Below are 22579 nucleotides of genomic sequence, written 5' to 3' on the forward strand. Positions count from 1 at the left end.
AAACAGTTCAGGCTACTGTAACTTCCATTTAAAAAAACATAATATTTTGAATGAATGACTTTAGAATAAATAGTACATAGCCAAAAGTTGATCTACAAATTTCAATACTGCAGAAATTTAACTTTTAGTGAAATATTGAAGAAAAAAAAACAAAGCAAACTTTATTTGTGTTTCTTTGTTCTCAAGTCTAATCCTTTTGTTTCTATGAAGCAATCTTTCTCTCAAACCCAGCTCTTTCCACACTGCACCCTTTGCCTAGAATAAATGTCTACTTCCCATCTCCTAAGCCTAATCTTTTTTCTCATCCAAAACCCATTTCCTTCTGGGAACCTTTCCCACTTAGATGGCCCAAAATAGTAGTTTTTTCCTGCCTTAGAAAAAGCCCTAAAAACTATCCTTCAAAGACAACCCAATGAAAGGAAACGCAAGCAAAATAAATTGTAATCAATACAGAAAACGAAATGCATTAAGAAAAAGAAACAAAAACAGCAAGAAGGAATAACTTGTAAACTTTGGCATCTTAGAAAGGAAGCTACCAAAAGGCAGGGAGGGTACCATTTGTCATTCTGGACCACATACTGAGCATTATGGATGCCTGATGAGCACTACTCAATCAAACAAAGACAGGTCTTTAAGGTTGGGATGTTGTAAGCTACCTGTACAGGGAAATGCAAATGTTTCAGCCTGTTAGAGGGAAAATAATAAAGATTTGATATTTGAGAGACTTATCACTAGAAAAAATTTAACTCTGAAAAGCCCCTTAGAAATGTTACAGCCTACTAGGCTTTAATCCATTATCTAAACATTTACAAATGTATCCACACTTGCCCAATAGACCAGAACAACTCTAAAGGAGCTGATTCGGATGGCTGAGTGAATTGTACACAAATGATACAAGGTGGGAGTCTCCCAGCTCTCTGTGCACTTGCAAGTTTAAATAAAGTTGCTTGACTTTCAAGGATGGGAGAAAATGTCCCAGGTTGACATGCCATCTCCAGATCTCTGGGAAGTTAGTGAACACTCTTACATTTAGAAGGTAATTAAAAAAAATTCTCTCCATGGCCTTTTGGAACCTGAGATGTCTCCTCTTCCAATCTCTACAGGTCTTGGTCCTGTAAATGCAGGTATTTTCCTTCTTAATTTTAGATAAGCTAAATTAATGTAAAATCTCACCAGTAAATTATTAAAAACCATTTTGTATCAAGAAAGCTAAAGACTTTTAAAGTGTCAGGGGATGAAAGAAAAAGAGATATCTGTGAAAGGAAGACTAGAACAGAGAAGCTAGACAGGATAGTTTTTTCTGGCTTTAAATTTCTTTTAATATTTAGAGAGCAGAATGCTTAATTAAATACTGGCTTTCCCATGATAAAGACTTTCATATCTCTCTTTCAATAATGGTGCCACCCAAGAACAATAGATATAAAATTTCACCCTCTCAGAAGGGAGCCCAGTTGGATTTTACATTTATCTAAGAAAACAACAACAATAATAATGATGATAAATTAAACATTTACATGGCACTTTAAGATTTGCAAAGCACTTACATTCTAAAACTCATGATCTTTTCAACAATTCTGCAAAGAAAATGTATTTTAATTTCCATTTTATAAAGGAAGGCCCAGAGAGGCTGAAGGATATGCCCAGGTCAGATCACCAGTAAATGTCAGAGGTGGATTTGACAGTTTTCTGCCTCCAAGTCACTAGATTGCCCAGTTTCTAGGACAGAGGTCTAAGGAGATGTTATTGTCTTATGCATTTTGAAGGCACATAATCTGTATGGGGAAAGAGTACTACCTTAGTACCTACTGGTCCATTTGAAGAGGAGAAAAAAGAGAACAATACATAATAAAGCGGATGTGAAATAACATGTGAAGAATAATTATATGCAAGCATTGATTTTTCTATGGAGAAAAGCCATTCTTTCATGGGTGAATATTGCATTGTTGCAATATTATTGAATAATAAGGTATAACTACTGAATCTCCCTCTTACTTTCTCCATCTGCTGCACAACTATATCCACCTTCACTGGCTTCCTAATGCTACAAGGACAAAATCCAAGCTTATTCCAATCTGTCCTTTCTTATTTCATGATGCACACCTTTTCTCATATGTTTGAGCAAAGCTTTTCCCTGAACCTGAAATTCTATGTCATGTTTTTCGGCATTTGCACTAGCTATCCTTTATGCCTACAATCTGGGATGTACCCAGGACACACTTTTAGGTTTAATCCACATTATTAGCATTTTCTCCATTACTTTCTTAAGTCTGGACAATCAACGAAACAAACAAAAAATCCCCATCAATCCCCAGTTTGTAGAATTTGCCAACTTTTAAGGTATAAGTGCTTGCTTTTTAAAATTTAATAGTCAGCTTTCTGGATCTGGGTAGAGCTGGCTCCAGCACACCCCTGCTTGCAATGCACTCCCCTCCTCATCTTGTCCCTCTCAGAACCATTATCTTCCCAGAGAATTCTGGTCAGGTGTCATCTCCTCTGTGAAGCCTTTTCTTATCTCTCCTAGTTGCTACTGTTCTCTCCCTCTTCGAATTGCCATTTACTTATCTGTAGCTTCCAAGTACAATGCAAGCTTCTTGAAGGTAGCTATTTCATTCCCAGCTTTGTATTCACAGTGTCTAACACACAGTAGGCATGTGATAAATGTCTGAATTGAAGCAGATACTTCATGGGGATAAGCATTTTTTTGTCTGTCTCTTTCTCTCTGTCTCTGTGTCTGTTTCTCTGTCTCTGTCTCTAACCCTCTCTCAGTCTTTCTATTTTTTTTTTTTGTCTCTGTCTCTTTTTGTTAGCACTTGGGGAAGAAAGAGGAAATATCCAACTTTCTGCTCTCAATTTGTCTTTATGAGGGAGCCCAGACTGATGAAATCCTTCAGGGTCCCAGAAGGAGAACTTTCTGGCAAGATTATTTGACAGAATTCCAAGGGTGCCAACACTGTGAATGTAGCCTGAATTTCCTCAGAACTCCATTATTTATTTTTCCCTTCCAAAGGGGAAACTTTTTCATTGGTTTTATTCTAGTTTTCCTATCTTCTGTCACTTATATTTCATTTAGTGCTGTGAGGGTCTTCAGAGGTCACCTAGTTCTATCTTCTTTTCAGATGAGAAACCGAGGCTTAGGGAGGTTAAGTGTCTTGCCCAAGGTCACATAGATAATAAGCACCAAAGGCAGGATTTGAACTTAGGTTCTATCAATCTTTCCATTGTACCACATTGCCAACACTGTTGTCTGAATAACCTCCGGGTAAGATAGGAGGTCAGGAAGTTAGATTATGTTGAACTTCATACTCTTTTAGAAGAAGACACTGACGTGACATCGTTTAAAAAAACAAAATTAAAAAAAAACCTCCAGAATGTGCTGTTGATATGACAGTTGCTTTTTATTTTGTAAATCTGGTTTTTCTGGCATCTGTAGCCTCAAGATGTGTGCTCCTATGTCTTGGGCTCAGCAAGTAGCATTATACTTCAACTTGATAATTGGCCCCTATGAGATAGGAGATGTAGTTTTGTTGTTGTTCAGTTGTTTTCAGGTGTGTCTGACATTTTGTGACCCCATTTGGGGTTTTCTTGACAAAGATAGTGGAGAGATTTGTAATTTCCTTCTCCAGCTCATTTTAACAGATGAAGAAACTGAGGCAAATAAGTTAAGTGACTTGCCCAGGGTCACAAAGCTAGGACGTGTCTGGGGACAAATTTGAACTCAGGAAGATAAGTTTTCTGACTCCAGGCCTGACACTCTATCTGCTGTGATACTTAGCTACCTCAGGAGATGCAGAGAAAGTGCAATTGATTTTTGTTTTATTAGGACCAAATCATTTTTTCCCTTCTCTTCCTCCTCTGCTGTTTGATTTTAGGTCTTGCCTAGAAACTTGTGAATCATTAACTGAAATTTCAGACCATAGTTGGGAAAAGAACTGGGGTTCAGAGCTGATAATTATGAGATTCTTGAGTACAGTGTTAAAAAAGTAATAAATCCTCAAATCTATACCACCCAACAGCATTGAGCTCTCTGGCAATGCTGCCTGGTGCTGCCAGCCTATCTAGAATGAGAATTACAAATGCACAGGGTTGCTGTTCATATTCTTATATGCCAAGGAGGGGTTACTACTTGGGGAGGCTGTCCCCCGAGGGAAAGAAGGGTATTCGGCTGCCTCATGCTGCTGCTCCACAGTTGGTATATGGATGATACCACTCTGGGGAAATATACACAGTGTCAAAGTCAAGCTGTTACCAGTGGGTGTTTCTGTACACAACCACTAAGTACTAGGAAGGTTCAAAGGAGAAAACTGGGTATCATAAAGATAGCCTTTGAGAGAACATGACATCCAATGTGACCTATTACATACCAGTATCTGCACTACAAAGAACAAACACTATGAATACTGCAAGAGAGTATTTTAAATCTTATTGGAAACCCCCTATAAATGTTGCCACTTGAGGGATCTATTCCTGGAGAAAAATATAGTGTGTGCTCCTGGGACACCTCTTGGATTCCATTACTGATATTGCGTATGGGATCGAGTGTGGCAATGCTTTTATCACGACTATAAAGTGGTTACGAGCCAATTCCTCATATAAAGCATACTCAATAACAGTAGGGCTTTTCTTTCTTCCTTTCTTTCTTTCTTCCTTCTTTCCTTTTTTTTTTCTTACGACAAACATGATGTCAGACAAAGGGCATCAGGACTTAGTCTTTGTAGTACAATACAAAATAACAATACATAAACACCTTTGTGAAGGCAGCTTGAAACCCCATGTTTTCTATTAAAAAGTCATGTTCAATCTTCACTGTTGATAGAACAGAATAGCTAACACAGAGAACATTGTATATCAGAAAGGTCAATAGTTATTATGAGCTACAAATATATTTTTTTCCATCCTTCAGGCTGTTTAGCGCATATCACAGCATGAGCAGCTGTCTTCTTTAATGCTTTTAAAATTAGAATCCCAAAGAGGAAGGAAAAATTACGGTTGCAATGATTGCTCTCTGCTTTTGTAAGTTTACTTTAATACACTATTTTATATACATGAATCTTCTATGTAGCCTACCCAAAGGACATGGAACGCGTTGGCAGCATAGTGTTGGGTTGCCAAATTTATTTATTTTTAGTATTCCGGCCAAAATCTCTATTTCTGGTAAAGATGTTGTTAACATACTGTATTTCTAAATGGAAGTACATAAGAGCATATTACACATGAACATAGCACTCACATATACACACACACACACACACACACATATATATATATATATATATATATATATATACACACTGTCCCTTTTCATTGTTCTGTAGATATGTTACTAACAAAAATGGTGCCTTGTGACTTGAAACAGTTATGTGCTGCTGCTTGGAAAGAGCAGTCAATGATTCATCCACTCCAAAGAAAATACTATTGCTTATATGCAGATGCATGGAGAGAAAATGGCCAAGGGTTTGTACACATTGATTTTTTTAAATAAAAGAATATTAAACAAATAACCCTAGTAGCTCATGCGAAGAATTGCTATTGTCTTATTTTTTATAACTTAGATGTATCTAGTATGAGCTCACTGTAACCCTATGATCCCCAATGATTAAAGAGTTACTATGGGGGCAGCTAGGTGGTGCGATGAATAGACCACCAGCCCTGCAGTCAGGAGGACCTGAGTTCAAATTTGGCCTCAGACACTTGATACTTACTAGCTGTGTGACCTTGGACAAGTCACCTAACCCCAATTGCCCTCATTTCCCTCCTCCAAAAAAGACCCCCCCCCCAAAGAAAAGAAAGAAAAAAGAGTTACTATGATCTATAACTGGGATAGGTGATATGGCCTTTTGAATGGCTGCCCCAAAAGCTCACTCTTTGATTTTACAAATTGATCAACTCAACTGTAGGGCAATATTTTATTTGTTAAGACAATAATAATAAGAAGAGCTAATGTTTTATATAGCTCTTACTATGTGCCAGGCACTGTGCTAAGTGCCTCACAATTGTCATTTCATTTGATCCTCCCAACAATCCTGAGAGACAGGTACTATTATTACCCCCATTTAACAGAGGAGGAAATACAGGAAGACAGAGGTTAAATAGTTTGTCCAAGATCATAATGCTAATATGTGTCTGAGGCTGAATTTGAACTCAGATCTTCCTGATTTCAAGCCCTGTGCTCTATCCATTGTACCACGTAGTTACTTATCACCTTAGAGATAACAACTAGCTTTTTTTGAATGATCACTTCATTTTCCCCATATTTGTTTTAGCTACTCTATCAGAGTTTTATACTTCCATAGACATTCTGTTTAGGGATTAAGGATATTCATTTATTTATCTATTCAATTACCTGTTGAACAAATATATGGAGAGAGAAAGAACTATTTTCTTGTTGCGCATAATGTTTTTAGAATTTTAAAACTCAAAATCAAGGGAGCTATACTTTGAGAAGGATACAGAATCAAGTAAGACAATATTCCTGCCCTCAAGAAGCTTACAGGAGATGGAGGTAGAGGATAGTGACTGAGAGGTTCTATTGATAGTTATAAGTTATAGACAAGAAAGTTCGGGTGAAAAATAATGAGGCATGATAGAAGGAATATAAGAAATATTTTGTAGGTAGAATTAACTATACTCAACAACTAATTGAATTTGGGGCATAAGATACATAGTTAGCATAAGATGCCTAATTAGCATAAGCTAATTCAAAGGGTTAGAGCCTAAGTGATTGGTAAAATGATACTGCTATGAATAAAAACATAACCAGGAGGAAAAACTAGTTTAGAAGGAAGGAGAATGAGATAGTGAGTTCATTTCTGGAAATGCTGAGTATGATGTGACAATATATTGAAGGCAATTGGAGATGGGGGGAGGCTGGCAGTAAGAAGAAAAGTTAAGGTTCTTGATATAGACTTGAGAATCATCAGAAGAGCAATGACAGTTAGAAGAGTGAAAATGAATAAGATTGCCAAGGTGAAGAGGAAAGAGGGTTAAATGACAGAAGAAATGACTTAATTTTGGAGGTGTGAGGTGGAAGAGGAAATAATGGAGAAAGAATAAACACCCAGGCATGTAGGAAGAGAGCCAATAAAGTGCAATGTCATTGAAATGAATAGAGCAAAATATCAAGGAAGAGAGGAGGGCAGAAAGAGGATCAGTATTTTCGGTGCCAAAGAGCGGTAAATTAGAAATGAGAAGAGTTTGATGATCACGAGTATCCTCAGAGCACAGCTTTTTAATGTAGTCTTTTAAGTTGGTTTTTATAAAGTATTTTGATAATTGCATTACAATAGAATTAGGTTCCTTTGAAATCCTAAATATTTTATTTTATGCATTTAAAAACATATTCTGAGAAAAGGCCCATAGGCTTCATCAGACTGCTAAAAGGCTCTGTGACAAACAAAAAATTAGCAACTCTTGCCTAAGAGAAAACAGTTTCAGATGAGGAGTGGGAGAAGACACTACATTAGAAGAAGTAATATATTGAATAGGAGGCAAGGAAATGAATGTAGTGAATAGAAATTGCTCTTTTGAGAAGTTTATTAGTGAATTAGAGAGATACAATGGTAGCTTGGGTTTAGGTAGAAGTGTTCAGGAAATATTTTTATTTTAATTCAATCCACTATATGCAGAACACTAGGCACTTGGGACATTTAATAAAATTCTGATAAGACATGGTCATGAACTTGTAAGATCCCCTGGAGTTTACAGTCTAGTAGGGGTATATGACACATAAAAAAGAACTATATTATAGGATAGTACATGGTAAGTTCATTAGAGAAATTAAAAGTACTATGTGATGTCTAAGGCGGGATAGGTCACCATTGTCTGGAAAAATCAAGAAAGCCTTGTTAGAGGAGGGAGAAGATAACCTGGGTTTTCAAGTGTGCATAGGATTCCAAGGAGAAGGTTGTTATTGTTTTGTTTTTAAAGCAATCAGGGTTAAGTAACTTGCTCAAGGTTACCAGCCAGGTGTTTCTGGGTGGGTGCTAAGTGTCTGAGCCCGGATTCGATCCCAGGTCATCCCGACACTGGAGCCGGTGCTCTTACTCGCTGTGCTACCTGGCCGCCCCGAGAGGTTGTTATTGTTGTTCTCCTTTTCTTTCTCCTTTCATCTTCCTCCTCCTCTTTGTTCTTATTTTTCTTTGAGGAATGGGGAAGGTGAGAAGAAATTGTCTGAAAAAAGGCCCGAAAGTGGAAGAGCACTGGAGTGAATAGAAGATGGAAAGTATTCCAATCTGGCTGGGCCACAGAATTCATGGAGGAGAACAGAATGAGAGTATGCTGATAGCAGAATGCTTTTTAGGATAGGGGAAACTTGAGCATTTTTGGAGGTAGAGAAGATATTGATGATGGACTACATGGAGAGGATGATGGATGGCTTAAGATTTAGCATATACGCTAAGGAATTAGCTTTGAAAATAAAGAAGGATATTTCTTCCCCATAGAGTAGTGGGAAGGAGGAGGAGAGTAGAAAATCTGAGGTTGAGAAGAAGAAATTTCCAGAATTTCATGTTAAATTGACTTGTTTCCAGCAAAGTTTAAAGTAAGGTCATAAAGGGAAAGTGTTTTGTGTAGGTTTAAGGAGAGGAGGAAAAGGTCTGAAAAAGCTGCGTTGAAGAATATATTAGAGAGTTAAAAAGATGTGAATACTGTAAAAGAATTTCTGAGTAGCTGTGAGGTCCAGGGTGAGGTCAGAGAGCATGAAATTATCGCTAACCAGAAGGTTCTATGACCTTCTCCATCAATGCTTGGAAGCCCAGGAATGGAAGGAGGACTAAAGCAGATGCTAAGGTTTAAGCAGGGTTGAGGATTGGCAAGGCAGGAAGAGTGGAAGTTCAACAATCACAACCAGCAATTCTAAGATGTTAGTGAGAACAACGTTGAAATAGCCAGCTGTGAATTTGTATCTATTTCCAAGGAGATACTCAACTTTGAATATCCTTTGACGCAGAGATATCACTACTAGTTCTATAACCCAAGGAGATCAAAGAATGAGGTAAAGGTCATATAAATACAAAAATATCAGTGGCAGTTATTTTTTGTAGTAGTCCTAAACTGGAAACTAAGGGGGCGCTCCCCTACTGGGGAAGGTCTAAACCAATACAAACAATAATGGTCTATGAATGGTATATTATTTTGTAATAGGTTTCAGAGGAATCTAGAAAGACATCCATGAATTCGTGAAGAATGAAGTGTGCAAGAAGTAGGAGAATAATTTGTATAATGATAACATTATACAAACAAATTTGAAAAACTTTAGAATTTGGATCATTGCAATGATAAACCTTGAGTCTAGAGGACTGAAGGTAAAACAAGTTACCTAGCTCCTCCTGATAGAGGATGGATTTAGAATGTGGAATGAGACATACATCACTGAGCATAGCCAGTATGAGAATTTGTTTTGCTAGATTATGCATATTTGTTATGAGGGTTTTCTTTTTTTCTTTTTCTTTCTTTTTTATCATTCAATTGATGACAGCAATGAGAGGGAGAGAGAATACATGCTTGTAAAATAAATGAAGACAATTTTAAACGTTAAAAAAATAGTCGTAGAATTCAGAGTAGGTAGGGCTGAAAGGGAGTACTGGATAGTGGTAAACACAAAATTTGGAATCAGTAGTTCTGGGTTCAAGTCCTGACTATGACACTTACTGGAATTTGGAGGATACAAAGTTATCATTCAGTTAGGGTAGCACAGGAAAGTGACCTCGGGAAAAGTCATTTTCCTTATTTGTCGAGTATTTTTGTTTCCTCCTATGCAGAATGGAGCATGAAGAAGAAAAGGAAAAGGTCAAGGTATTTGAAGTCACAATAAAGTCAAACAGGACATTAAAGAAGGTAGAAGTTTTCCCTAAGTGCTTTGCACAGATAATGAGGATAAGAGAATCAGGAGTCTGAGAGGTTATGCTAAAGATATATGTTAGCCATGGGGTAAGTAGAAAGAGGAAGGTGTGTAGAGCTATTGCAAGAATATGTTGAAATAACTATGCTGCAGTTAAGATGTAGGCATACAAGGGGTGGCTAGATGGCGCAGTGAGTAAAGTGCCAGCCCCGGAGTCTGGAGGACCTAAGTTTGGTTCTGGCCTCAGACACTTAACACCCACACACACACCCACACACAAAACCTAGCCATGTAACCTTGGGCAAATTAACCCCAATTGCCCTCCAAAAGGCAAAAAAAAATTTTTATGGGGGGCCTAGTAAGAGTGCCAGCCCTTACTTATTTAAGAGTCGGGAGGACCATATCAATATTCCAATTCCGATAGAACCCTGGGCCTGGAGTCAAGATGAAATGAGTTCAAATGTGGCCTCAGACACCTGTTAGCTATGTAACCCTGGGTAAGTCACTTCACTTCTGTTTGCTTCAAATTTCTCAACTACAGAATGGAGATGATGATAGTACTTAGCTTTCAGGGATGTTGTGAAGAATCAATGAGATAATATTTATAAAAAGTACTTAGTGTAGTACCTGGAACATAGTAGGCACTATATAAATGTTTATTCCCTTAATTAAATAAACATAGTAAATATCTGATCTGTTGATCAGATCTGTCAATCTCGTTCCATCTAAAACAGTGTGGAGTAGAATTATTTTCTGAGGTATACTTAGGTTTTTGTTTTATATTCAATCTGTCACTGACCCACAACTTTGCAAATGATCACATTTTGGTACAATTTTAAGAACCATAATAGCATAGAACGTGGATTGCATTATTTCACTAGTCATGATACACTTTTGTACCTCGACTTTCTACAAGTAGAGATTTCAGACACAAAAGTCTGAAGAAATGAAAGGGAGGGGTACAAGAAGGGTATGAGTGGCTTTGTGCAATTCAGTGCAAAGAATTACGGAGGAGTGGCCTAAGGGGTGCCTTCCTAAAAAATAGATGATTGATAAAGAAAGACAAAAATGACCCATCTGTACAAAAATATTTATAGCAGCTCTTTTCCTAATAATCCAGAACCACTATGAGAGAATCCATCTATTGGGAAATGGCAAGACAATTTATGGTGTATGAATGTAATGGAATATTATCACACCATAAGAAGTGATGAAATGGACAGTTTCATAGGATGCTGGGAAGACCTCTATGAACTGATTCAGAGTGAATTGAGCAGAACTAGAATATTTTATATAATGACAGCATCATAAAGAAAAGCAACTTTGAAAGATTTAACAACCCCAGTCAATGTAATGATAAAACAAGATTCCAGAGCTTATGTATACTACCTAGGTTGTTTTGTTTGGTTTTGTTTTTTTTGGTCGAGGAAGTGGTAGGTTTAATTAGACAATCAACAAAGATTTATTAAGTGCCTCCTATATGCCAGGCAGTGTGCTAAACACTGGCTTAAAATGTAGGATGAGACATTTGGATATAGTCCAATGTGAGAATATTAGTGCTAGAGATTATCCTTATTTCTTTTTTTAACTTTTAAAAAATTCCATTGAATTTTTTATTTAATTTTTTTCCATTTTTCATTTTTTTCCATTTCAAATTCAAAAATCTGGATTTTTTCAAAATTTCAATTTGTTTGCATTAGGAAACATTTATTAAGAGTAGACTATGTACTGGACCTCTGAATTATACTGCCTGTGTGACCTCCAAATCACCTAATCTCCCAGTGTCCCAAGACAAATATCTAAGATTATAAATTGCAAAACAATTCCTTCCTCACATAGCATATTTTAACCTAGAGAGGTCAAGTGACTATCCAAGGTCATGTGATTAGTGACTGCCAGAGCCAGACTTCCAGGCATACTTACACAAAACTTTCACAAACTGACTTTCAGAGAGAAAGAATTAAGATATTTAATGTAAATTATGTTTGTGTATCAATAACATTCCTAGTAATTTTCAATTGCTTATAAAGCTGAGTTTTGGAGTTGACAGAAAACTTCAAATCATCTGCAAAGAACAAATGATTAATGTTCTGTTACTCATCCTTGTGTTTTCCTTAAAGCCATGACCAGTGTTATTTCATCTTCAGTTTAATCAAGTCAGTCCCAAGCAGAACTAAATGAGTCTCCCTGAAATATTTCCTGATTTGTATGTAAAGCTCCCAAAATTGGATAGTCTTTTCCCTCTGTTGAAAGATGATGACATTCCATTTACTCACTGCATATATTTTTGTTGTTGTTTTTGTTATTTCTATTGGTAGATAATAACACTGCAGTTTTTCTGATACCATATCATATCGATGCCATTTGGCAGTGTTATGAAAACTAAAGCACAGTCCACCATTGTGCTCTGTTGGTGCCTGGCTGCTGTGGAGTGACAGAATGAGAATGGGATTTGGAGTCAGAAGCCCGCTTGTGCTACTTCCTAGCTCAGGGATCCTCCAGTCTAATGCTTCCCCTCTCTGGACCTCTGTTTCTCCACATATAAAGTGATACTTCTGTTAACCCCTTCACAGGACTTTTGTGAGGCTCCAATGACATAATGCATGTATGTGAAAGTCTTTTGTAACTACGAGACATAATAAAGACACAAATTAGGATCATTACAATGTTTGCCTTAATATCATGAACTTGTCTTTCTTGGACAATCAATTCATATTCAAAGTAAGAGAAAAAAAAACAGGAAAAGTCAACCAAAAGATAGCTTCATGCATAAATCTGTTTTGCCTCTTCACAAAACTTTGATATAAGCTATTAAAGTTTATCTTCTTACTCTGAAACCAACACCCCCTGCCAACTAAGTCACATGACCATGTATGTCAGCTGTGAGGTAATTTAAGAAAATGTAAGTGTGCTTTTAAAGAAGAAAAATTAGCAAAGAAAACTTTCCTTTTCCCTCTTCAATTGAACAAGTCACAAGGCTACTAAATAAATCACTTTAAAGTACACACACGTACACAGTTCTAGTGAATGGCAAAGTCTTTCCTATTCAGTTTTAAGTTCTATACTTTGGGAGAAACCAAGTCACCTAAACTTCTTCTCACAATCAATTTGAAAATCATCAATAATAATAATTTCTTTCCAGCTATTTTGACAATCTTCACCATCTGCCTTCTTGGTTTGCTGAGGGAAGAAGTAATCAGTTAGACACATGCAGAACATGTAATCTCTGTAAGGTGATATTCTGGGGATTTTTCCATATTTATATTTTCCCCCTACATTGTATTATCACTACCCAAGAGCCCATGCTGTTATTTTTTTTTCCAAGTCTGAAGATCACCCCATGGATTAACAGATGATTGAGGATTCTCTCTTAAAAGACTCTTTAAAAAACTGTCAGAATCAGCCTGAGACAAAGATTTATTATGAACTATTTAAAGGGCTTAATATATGTATCCCCAATGAGCCCTTGGAGCAAACTAGAAAGGAAGAGTGGAATTCTCAAAGAATAGGAAAAATTCTCCAATGCCCCACTTTCTTCACACCATGATTACTGTTTACTCAAAGGATAAAATGCCTAACCTGTCACACAAAGTCTTCAGAAGCCACATTCCTGCTGATGTACAGTAAAAACAGAACAATGAAGAGCGACATTAATGTACCCAAGAAAGGCAGCGGTAATTTACTTTCTAACCTGTTCACTAATGCACTAATATGGAGGCATCTTGTAGAAACTGCTGATCCCCTGACCCAGGCAGCAATCAAACAACTGTCAGAGTGTTTTTTGCAACAGAAGCTGCGACCATTCCCTTAATTATACGTTCCTGGATAACAAACCTTCCTTAATGAGCAACTTTTCTCCCATATGTGTTCCCGTTCACCCCTTCTGTCCTTGAAAAGGCCCATCGCAGAACGTTTCAATTGGAGATTGTAAAGCATATTCATAAGTATCCTTTCTAACAGGTAATAAATATTACCTTACGCGGGCTGTTTGCTTTATGAGAATGCCACAATATAATTAAAATTATAGGCCTGTACTCCAGGGAGGAACAGGAAAAGCAATGCTCAATGTGGATGGTAAACTTCTCATAGGCCTGGGAGTTCAGTGTTTCTCCCCCAAGTATGGGTCTCCAATTTGCCATTCAGCTCTTTTATATCCATATTTTCCTCTTTTTAATCAATCAATCAAAAAGCATTTATGAAGTACCTACTATGAGCCAAATACGGTGATTACTTATGAATAGCTATGAGGAATAATTTGGTGAAAGCATGGTGTGGTGGAAAGACTTTCATATTTGGCATCTGATGAGCTCGGTTCAAATCTCAGCTCTGTCACTTTGTGTGAGTCCTTGGACATGCCACTTCTCACATCTGGGTCTCAGTTTTCTCATCTGTAAAATGAAGGGGTTGGACTAGATGGAATCTAAAACCCCTTCCAGCTCTAAGTCAGGGGACCTTGGTTCAAATCACAAACTCTCTGGGCCTCAGTTTTTTCATCAATAAGGAGTTAGATTACATGGTCTCTAAAGCGACTTCAGCTCTGAATCTCTGATCCTCATCTGACATCCTTCCCTTCTCATGTTCTCCTCTCCTACCCAGACACTGGGGCTGGCTTTTTACAACTTCCTCCTTCCCTCCCCTTGTCCCTTCTACTTCCCTCTAAAATCTCATTTTTCAAAATGGTTTCCTGTTAATCTTCCAGCATTTAGAAGAGATGGGTATGAATGTCTCTGAAAGAGTGAAAGGATTCAGTTTCCTTTTTGAGAGGATTTTACTATTTAAGTGGGTAAAACACAATTTTCACTTGGAAAGAAGATGCTTTTTTACTAGTCACCCAAAGGAGAAAAATTACAATAGAAGCTCATGTTTACAGAGAGCTTTAACATTTATAAACCAGGTAGCGAGTGTAGGCATTAACATGTCCGTTTTATATTTGAAGAAGCTCAGGCTTGGAGAAACCAAGTGACTTTCTCATTCATAGAAAGGATATACTAAGAACCTAAGCCAGGATTCAAATCTTGGATATCCCAGCTCCAAAGCCAAGGCTCTTCCTTGGCTTTCTCAGTTACTTCTCTAACATCTACTTTTTTTTTCCCTAGGAGCACAGTGAGGAAAAATACCAAATAGAAGCTAATATTAAGAGCATTAAGAGTTAGAATACTTTGATGTGAGTAATAAAAATGATATTAATAATAATAACAGCTAACATTTACATAGAACTTTAAGGTTTGCAAAGTGCTTTCAAAATATTTCAGTTACACTGTCAAAAGCCTTGGAAGGTAGCTCCTACTATTATGCCCATTTTACAGATGGGGGAACTGAGGCAGAGGTTAAAAGATTTGCCCATGGTTACACAGCTAAATAGTGTCTTAATTTATTATTGTGTATTTTGAGGAGGGACAGGGTCATAGGAGAGAAGAGAGTAAATGGGAGGCAGGATAGGATGGAGGGAAATACAGTTAGCCTTTCACAACATGACTGTTATGGAAGTGTTTTGCATGGCTACACATGTATAACATATCAAATTGCTTGCCTTATCAATGAAGGTGGGGTTGGAGGGAGAGAATGTGGAGCTCAAAAGTTTTAAAAATGAATGTTAAAAATTGTTTTTACATGCAACTGGGAAAAAAGATATACAGGCAATGGGGCATAGAAATCTATCATGACCTAAAGGAAAATAGAAAGGAAGAGGAAAAGAGGAGGGGGAGTGATAGAAGGGAGGGCAGATTGGGGGAAGAGGAAATCAGAATGCATACAGTCTTGGGGGTTTGGGGGAAAGGAGAGATGGGGAGAAAATTTGGAACTCAAAATCTGTGGAAGTGAATGTAAAAAACTAAAAATAAGTAAATTTAAAAAATTATTGCTGTGTGGCTTTGGGCAAAGTACCTAACCTCTCTGGGTCTCAGTTTCTTCTTCTGGAAAATCAAGATAATACTCGTACTGACAATCTCCCGAATGAAATAGTGTGAAGAAAATCATGTTAGAACTGCAAAGCATCATGAGTAGATACAAGATATTATTATCACTCAAATTCAGTAGTCAACCACTCAGAGAATAAGGTTCTTATTTGTTTTATACAAAGATTTGCAGTCAACCAGGATGATGATTCATTCAGATGACTACTGCTAACTTAAGCAGATAATGAATGAGTATCCTATTATTCAGAATATTCAAATAGAAATATGACCACTGGTTGTGGAGGGTGTAAAGATGATTTCTGCTCAATTATAGGATGAACCAGGTAGCTTCTATGATCCCTTTCAACTGAAAGATTCTATAATCTTGGAAAATAGTATGGTTTGTTGGAAATATCACAAGACAGAGGATCAGGAAATCTGGCTCAATCTCAAATCGGCCACTAACAAATTGTGTGACCTTTCATAACCTACATAACTCTTCTGGGCCCTAGGATCCTTGACTGAAAAACAGAAATAATATTTTTTTTATCTACTTGGAGAAGTGTTGTGAGGATCAAATGAGATAATAGCTCTGAGTGTACTTTGAAAAATAGACCGATACAAACGTAAGGCTTCATTGTTCTAAATTGAATGAAGAAAAGTATGTGTTAAGGGAACCATATCAATGAGAAGAGGCGTATGGGCCAGGAATGGACAAAAATTATATTAGGTGTAAAAACAAATGAGGCTTCACCAAAGCCTGAATTTTAACAGAAATGAATAATTTGACCCACCAACTTTGTATTTCAATATTTAAGAACTACTGACCTTTCAGGCTAGGACATCATCCCCATGATCGTAACTTTAGGGAGAATATATGTTGGTAACATTTTTTTTTTTCAAATTGATTTATACTGTCACCCTGTATGAAAAGTCAGGAGAGGGTTTATATATATATATATTGATTTTGCAAGAAGGGTGTTGCTGGAAAATGATGGAATAATAAAATACAAAAATGGAAGAGGAAATAAAGGAAAGAATGAAAAAAATGAGGAAAGGAGATAAGAAAATTGGGTATGAAATAAAAGAAAGGAATGAGAAAAACAATAAAGAAGTAATTGGATAATATAATCTATAGACAAAAAAAGGAAATATGGAAATGAGACAATAAGGAAATGTAAAAGCAGAGATACTGGTAAAAGAAACCAGAAGAATGGAAGACCTGTGGGTAAGACTTGTGCTGATGCTTCATATGTCTGTGTCTGACATACAGGGTTAAGTTATTTGCATCTTAGGCACCATGCCTGCAGTTCAAAGCAGTTGGTGATGCAGTGATAGAGCAATGAGCCTGGAGTCAAGAAACCTTGAATTCAAATATGACCTCAGACATGTATTAGCTGTGTGACCCTGGGTAAGTCACCTACCCTCTATCTCTCTCATTTTCCTCCACTGTAAAATGGCGATAATAACAGCACCAACCCTGCAGGGTTGTTGTAAAGATCAAATCTGATAATATTTGTAAAACTTTTCCTACAGTGCTTGGCTCATAGTAGGTGTTATATAAGTGCTTATACCCTTTCTTTTCCCTGTTAACAGGGAAATGATGCTGTCTGGTGGAAGGCTGCATGCAGCAACAATAGACTTTCTTCAGGCAACTGACGGGATCTATTAACATATGACCCAAGGATTTCTTTGGACAATATATCAATTTATTAAAATAGAAGCATGAATTATCAACTAATCTCTAATTACTGGGGAACATACACTAAGTCAGCTTGGTATAGTAGGAAAAGCGGGGAAGCTGAAGTCCCAAACACCTGGCTTCTGATCCCAGCTCTACAACTAATTAGCTCTGTGACCTTCATCAAGTTAATTACATTCTCTGGGCATCAGTTTCCATATCAGTAAAATAAGGATAACCCTAACTACCCTTCTTAAGTCCTGGGTCTGTTGTGAGAAACAGATAACAAAAAAAAATTTTAAATCTGTAATGTACCATGCATTTTGGTGATAATCATAAAGACTAATTTTTTGAGGGCAGAGACCCTCAGAATAGTCTAGTACTATCATATATCCCTAACACTGCCTGGCACAGTTCCTTGCACATAGCAGAATGTAAGGTCCTTGAAGGCAAGAGTTATTTTGCTTTTGTTTTAATATTCCTTGAACTTAAAACAGTACATGACATGTAGAGTAGTAGGCATTTAGTAAAAAAGCTTGTTCAGTTGAATTCAATTGATTAGGAGATTTTTTTTAAAAAAATAAAACATTTGTGGAACAATTTCTAATTACATACAGAAGAATACAACATTTAAAGCAAGATTTAAATAGATATAGTCACTAAGGAACAGTGTGGTACTTTTTCATAGCTTGCATCAATTGCTATTAAATCTTTTTAATGCAAGAATTTGCATTTTCTTTGTTCGTTTTAAGGGGAAAGCTTCAATTTTTTCCTTCAAATATAGTTCTATGGAGTTTGAAAATCTTTAGGCTTTGGCATGTCCATAGTTTCTCAGAAGCTTTCTAGTTACCTGGTCTGCCAACTTTAGGTTTTGGCATCAAAAACCTTTAATTACAGTAACTGCATCTTATCAGTAATAAGTTGTTAATTTGCTACCTTACATCTCATTTCATGGGGCAACTTGGCTTTCTTCTCTATATACTTTCAACTTACCTTTTCCTTTCAAAATTAAAACAATAGATGAACAATAATAGGGTTATCTTGTCCATGTGGTTTTCTGTTTCTTTTTCTTCCTTAGATAACTATGGCAATGTCTTCCTGCAGTTCTATATAAAAATAATGATAACCTCTTTCCAATTAGTTTTAAAAAAAGTTTCTTGGGGCAGCTAGGTAGCACAGTGAATGGAGCACAGGCCCTGGAGTCAGGAGGACCTGAGTTCAAATCTGGTTCAGACACTTGACATTTAACTAGCTGTGTGACTTTGGGCAAGTCACTTAACCCCAATCGCCTTTCCTTCCCCCCTCCAAAAAAAAAATGTTTCTTTGACAACTATTTTTCTAGCTCAAACAACTCCATTCTTTGGCCTAATCAAAGTCTAGCCTGGGCAGTGAGGTGGTACAGTGGACAGAATGCTGGACGTAGAGTCAGAAAGATTCTTCTTCCTGGGTTCAAATATGCCTTCAAATACTTTCTAGCTGTGTGACCCTGGGCAAGTCACCCAACCCTGTTTGTTTCAGTTTCCTCAGCTGCAAAACAAACTGGAGAAGGAAATTGCAAACTTCTCTAATATCTTTGCCAAGAAAACTCCAAATGGGGTCATAGAGTCAGGTGTGGCTGAAAAAATTACTCAGAGATGCCTAGCATACATTGTAAAGGGTTTTTCTTCCTTAAGATCTATCATTTTGCAACCTAGACCCTTCCAGATACTTGCTTTAAATTTTCAGAAGGACAATACCTTTCCTCCTCATTGTAAATACAATCACATATTTACCCCTCATTTTAAATACATTTGAACAATATAAATATATTTTTAATATTTTAAAACACATTTGAGAGAATTAGTTTAAATGTAATACAATAATTTCCTCACAATGGCAATGAAACAAAAAAGAGGTTTATGTGGACTGAGGAAAAAAGAGAATGTGAAAATTTCAGAAAAAAAGGATGAAAATCAGAGAAAGGAGTCCTACCCAATATGGCGGGACAAAGGAGGCTAAGAAAGAAAGAAATAAAAGAGAAAAAAAGCAAAAAGAGGTTACAAAGGGATGAGAAAAATGATTCAGATCTATAGAAAGAATGATAAGATGGGGGGGGAGGAGATGAAAAAGAAATGTGAAAATGAGAGGGAAAAAAGAACAAAAACAAACTACCAGAGGAAATATGAAAGGGAAAGGTCCAAAAAGAAGGTACAGAAGGATTGCTAGAAAGAACAAAGAAAAAATATTTGGAGATGAGTAGAATTAATTTCTGCTCGCTCATGACACCTTTTCAATTTTCCAATTTTTTTTTTGTCAAGAAGCCCTTTAATAAGTATAAGGCTTTAGAGGGCAGTTGGTGGCACAAGTGATAGCATACAAGACTTAGAATTAGGAAGACTCATCTTCCTGAGTTCAAATCTGGCCTCAGACAATTCCTAACTGTGTGACCCTGGTCAAGTCACTTCACCCTGTTTGTCTCAGTGTCCTCATCTGTAAAATAAGCTGAAGAATGAAATGGCAAACCACAGCAGTGTCTCTGCCAAGAAAACCCCAAATGAGGTCATGAAGCGCTTAATAAAAAGTAAACAACTGAACAAACAACCTAAAGCTTTAGAGTCAGAAGAACTGACTTCAAATACTCTAAACCAGGCCTGCCCAACAGATGGCCTGTGGGCCACTTGCAGCCCACCAAAGGATTTTGGGTGGCCCTGCAAAAATGTAGGTTTGCCACTGTGCACTCTCTCCTGTTTGTCATGTATCCTGTGGCAACCAACCATCATCAGTCTGTCTCTAGTCTAACCTATCTTCCAACTGCAGAAGTTTAGCCTATTTTAATTTTAGCTCCTACCTATTGCCAAGTTGTGGAGGGCTGCTCTAAACCAGAGGTTCTAAAAATAGATAATACTGCCCCTTGAGGGGCGCTGAACCACTAGGGGTGGTGGTGGTGTTGGTAGTAGCTGCAGGTATAATTGGGAGGGGCATTGAATAAAAAGAAGGGACCAGTGGAAGCATAAGGAAAGAAGAGAAGAGAAGAAAATTTTGTATATGTTTCATCTGTTGTATAACAGATTTAAAGTTGTAGGAATTATATTATTTCCCAAATAAATACACAAAATGAAAGTTATAACCAATCAGAGGTCAAGTCTGCCAACAGGTCTTAAAAAGCAAGTATTGGCTGGCAAGCATGTCCCATACAATCAGGAAGTACAGCATGCATAGGCAAGAATATGTGGGTGTAATAACTTGTTTATAATATGATACTATACTATATTGTGTTATCAGAATTTCAATGTAGGGAAAAAACCACAAATTTACAATAAATTATTAAATTTAAGATGCATTATTTTTAGAAAAAAAGTATTTTTTGAAATGATATAAATTTAAAAGAAAACACAACCCTTAAAGGGTTAAAGAAAGTAGATTTTCAGGGGGGCATGCTGAGTAATTTTATTTTGAAAAGGGGGTTATAGGTCAAGTAAGTTTGGAAACCTCTGCTCTAAACTCAGGCCCCTACTAGCTGTGCAGCCTTAAGCAAATCACCTCACCTCTCTGTGTCTGTTTTTTCATCTTTAAAATGAGGAGGTTGAAATGATTGGCCTCTACAATCTTTTTCCACCCTAGTATTTTACAACTTTTTAATTCACAGAGGGAAAAGGAGCCAGAGAAAAGCTATCATCAACAGTTGTGGTATTTACAAGCTCTCAATGACATTTTAAATAGCCTCCTTTTCCCTCTACACAAAGTTCTTGCCCCTTGCTTTCTCAAAGATCCCTTAAATTTCACATCTCTACTAAGCCTTTATTGCCTCAGAGGAAGTTAGCTCTTGTTATCCACTCTCCCGTCCACTAATTTTGAGTAATTCATATATCCAATAATAAAAAAAAACAACAATACTGTGAACACTAATCCAAAGACATTAGAAGTATGCTGGAATATGCTTGATTCACTCCAGAGAGTCCATTGTTAAATTTTCAGTGTGAGTATTTTACACCCTGTAAATAGGCAAATGCTACAAGTCAGGGTTTAATTTATTGTTTTATTGATTATCTCAACTTAAGAAAGTGATGGAGAAGATATTAATAATGCAAATGAACTTAAATGTAGTTTGATGCTGTATTCCATTTCCCCCTATGGAGAACTGGTTGTTAAATATTTACCAGCATACCACTGGATATGATGAAAAGCTTTACCCCCTATGGTCCTTCTCTTTTTTTGGTTGTATTGCTACCTGTAAGTCAGCATGTCTTTTTGGATGTGCCATCTGCATCAGGGTGTCTATTCAACTCATTTATGTACAGACTCTAATGGAATATATATGATTAGATGATACTAAAGGAAGTGCAGCCCTGATCAACCAGTTTTTCCTTCTGGCAAAATGGAGAATGTGATACAGCTGCCTAGAAGACCACAGAGCTTATTATGCTTTCTCTTCTGTTTGTACTGGGTGTGGGGAATCTAGGGCCTTCAGGCCACATGTGGCCCTCTAGATCCTCAAGTGCTGTCCTTTGATTGAATCCAAACTTCACAGAAACAGAGCAGATACAATGAGTATATTCTAACACACAGCAGTGCTGGGAGAAAATCATTGTGCTTTAGAAATGTGAAGCTGGAATGAACCTCAGAGATGCTCTAGTTCAGGGCTCACAGTGGGGAGCAGGGGACTAAGTCTGGACTTGGAGTCAGAAAACACTTTTGAGTTCTGCTACCTGCTAACTCTGTGAGATTGAGATAGTTATTTAACCAATAAGACTTCTGAGGTCCATTCCAATTCCATGTTCTTTAATCCTTCATTTACAGAAGACTAAAATCAAGACTCAGAAAGACTGTGACAAGGTCACCTAGCTTGCTATTAGCAGTCACCTAGCTTGCTATTAGCAGTCACGTACCCCAAACCCAGGTGTCCTTCATGACCCATCCAACGTTTTCTCATTATGCCAGATAGAGAAAATAGGAAACATTATATTAGCTTGAAACTAGAAGAGGGGGGGAAATTACCTACTTTACTACATCAGGGTGCCAGAACTTGGCCAAACAAATAAAATTATTAAGACTTTGGACCTCAAGGAACTTTGATTGATAAAACAACAACAAATAATGCAAACATCAAGGAGCAGGGCATGATCAGAAACAAATTTCCAGCTCACAAGCAATCATATATGGGAGGTTTTTTTTTTAGGGGGGGGTGACAAA

The 22579-nt window shown here is 37.1% G+C and overlaps 1 protein-coding gene across 5 annotated transcripts in view; it reads right to left on the reverse strand.

Moving 5' to 3' along the window:
- Positions 1–22579, reverse strand: part of NPAS3 (neuronal PAS domain protein 3) — a 1174175-nt gene that overhangs the window by 122420 nt on the left and 1029176 nt on the right. The window lies entirely within an intron of this gene.

The sequence above is a fragment of the Petaurus breviceps genome, unplaced genomic scaffold (assembly GCF_028583685.1).
Source record: "Petaurus breviceps papuanus isolate PSGF00001 unplaced genomic scaffold, PetGlider_PUasm1.0 77, whole genome shotgun sequence".
Lineage (NCBI taxonomy): Eukaryota > Metazoa > Chordata > Mammalia > Diprotodontia > Petauridae > Petaurus > Petaurus breviceps.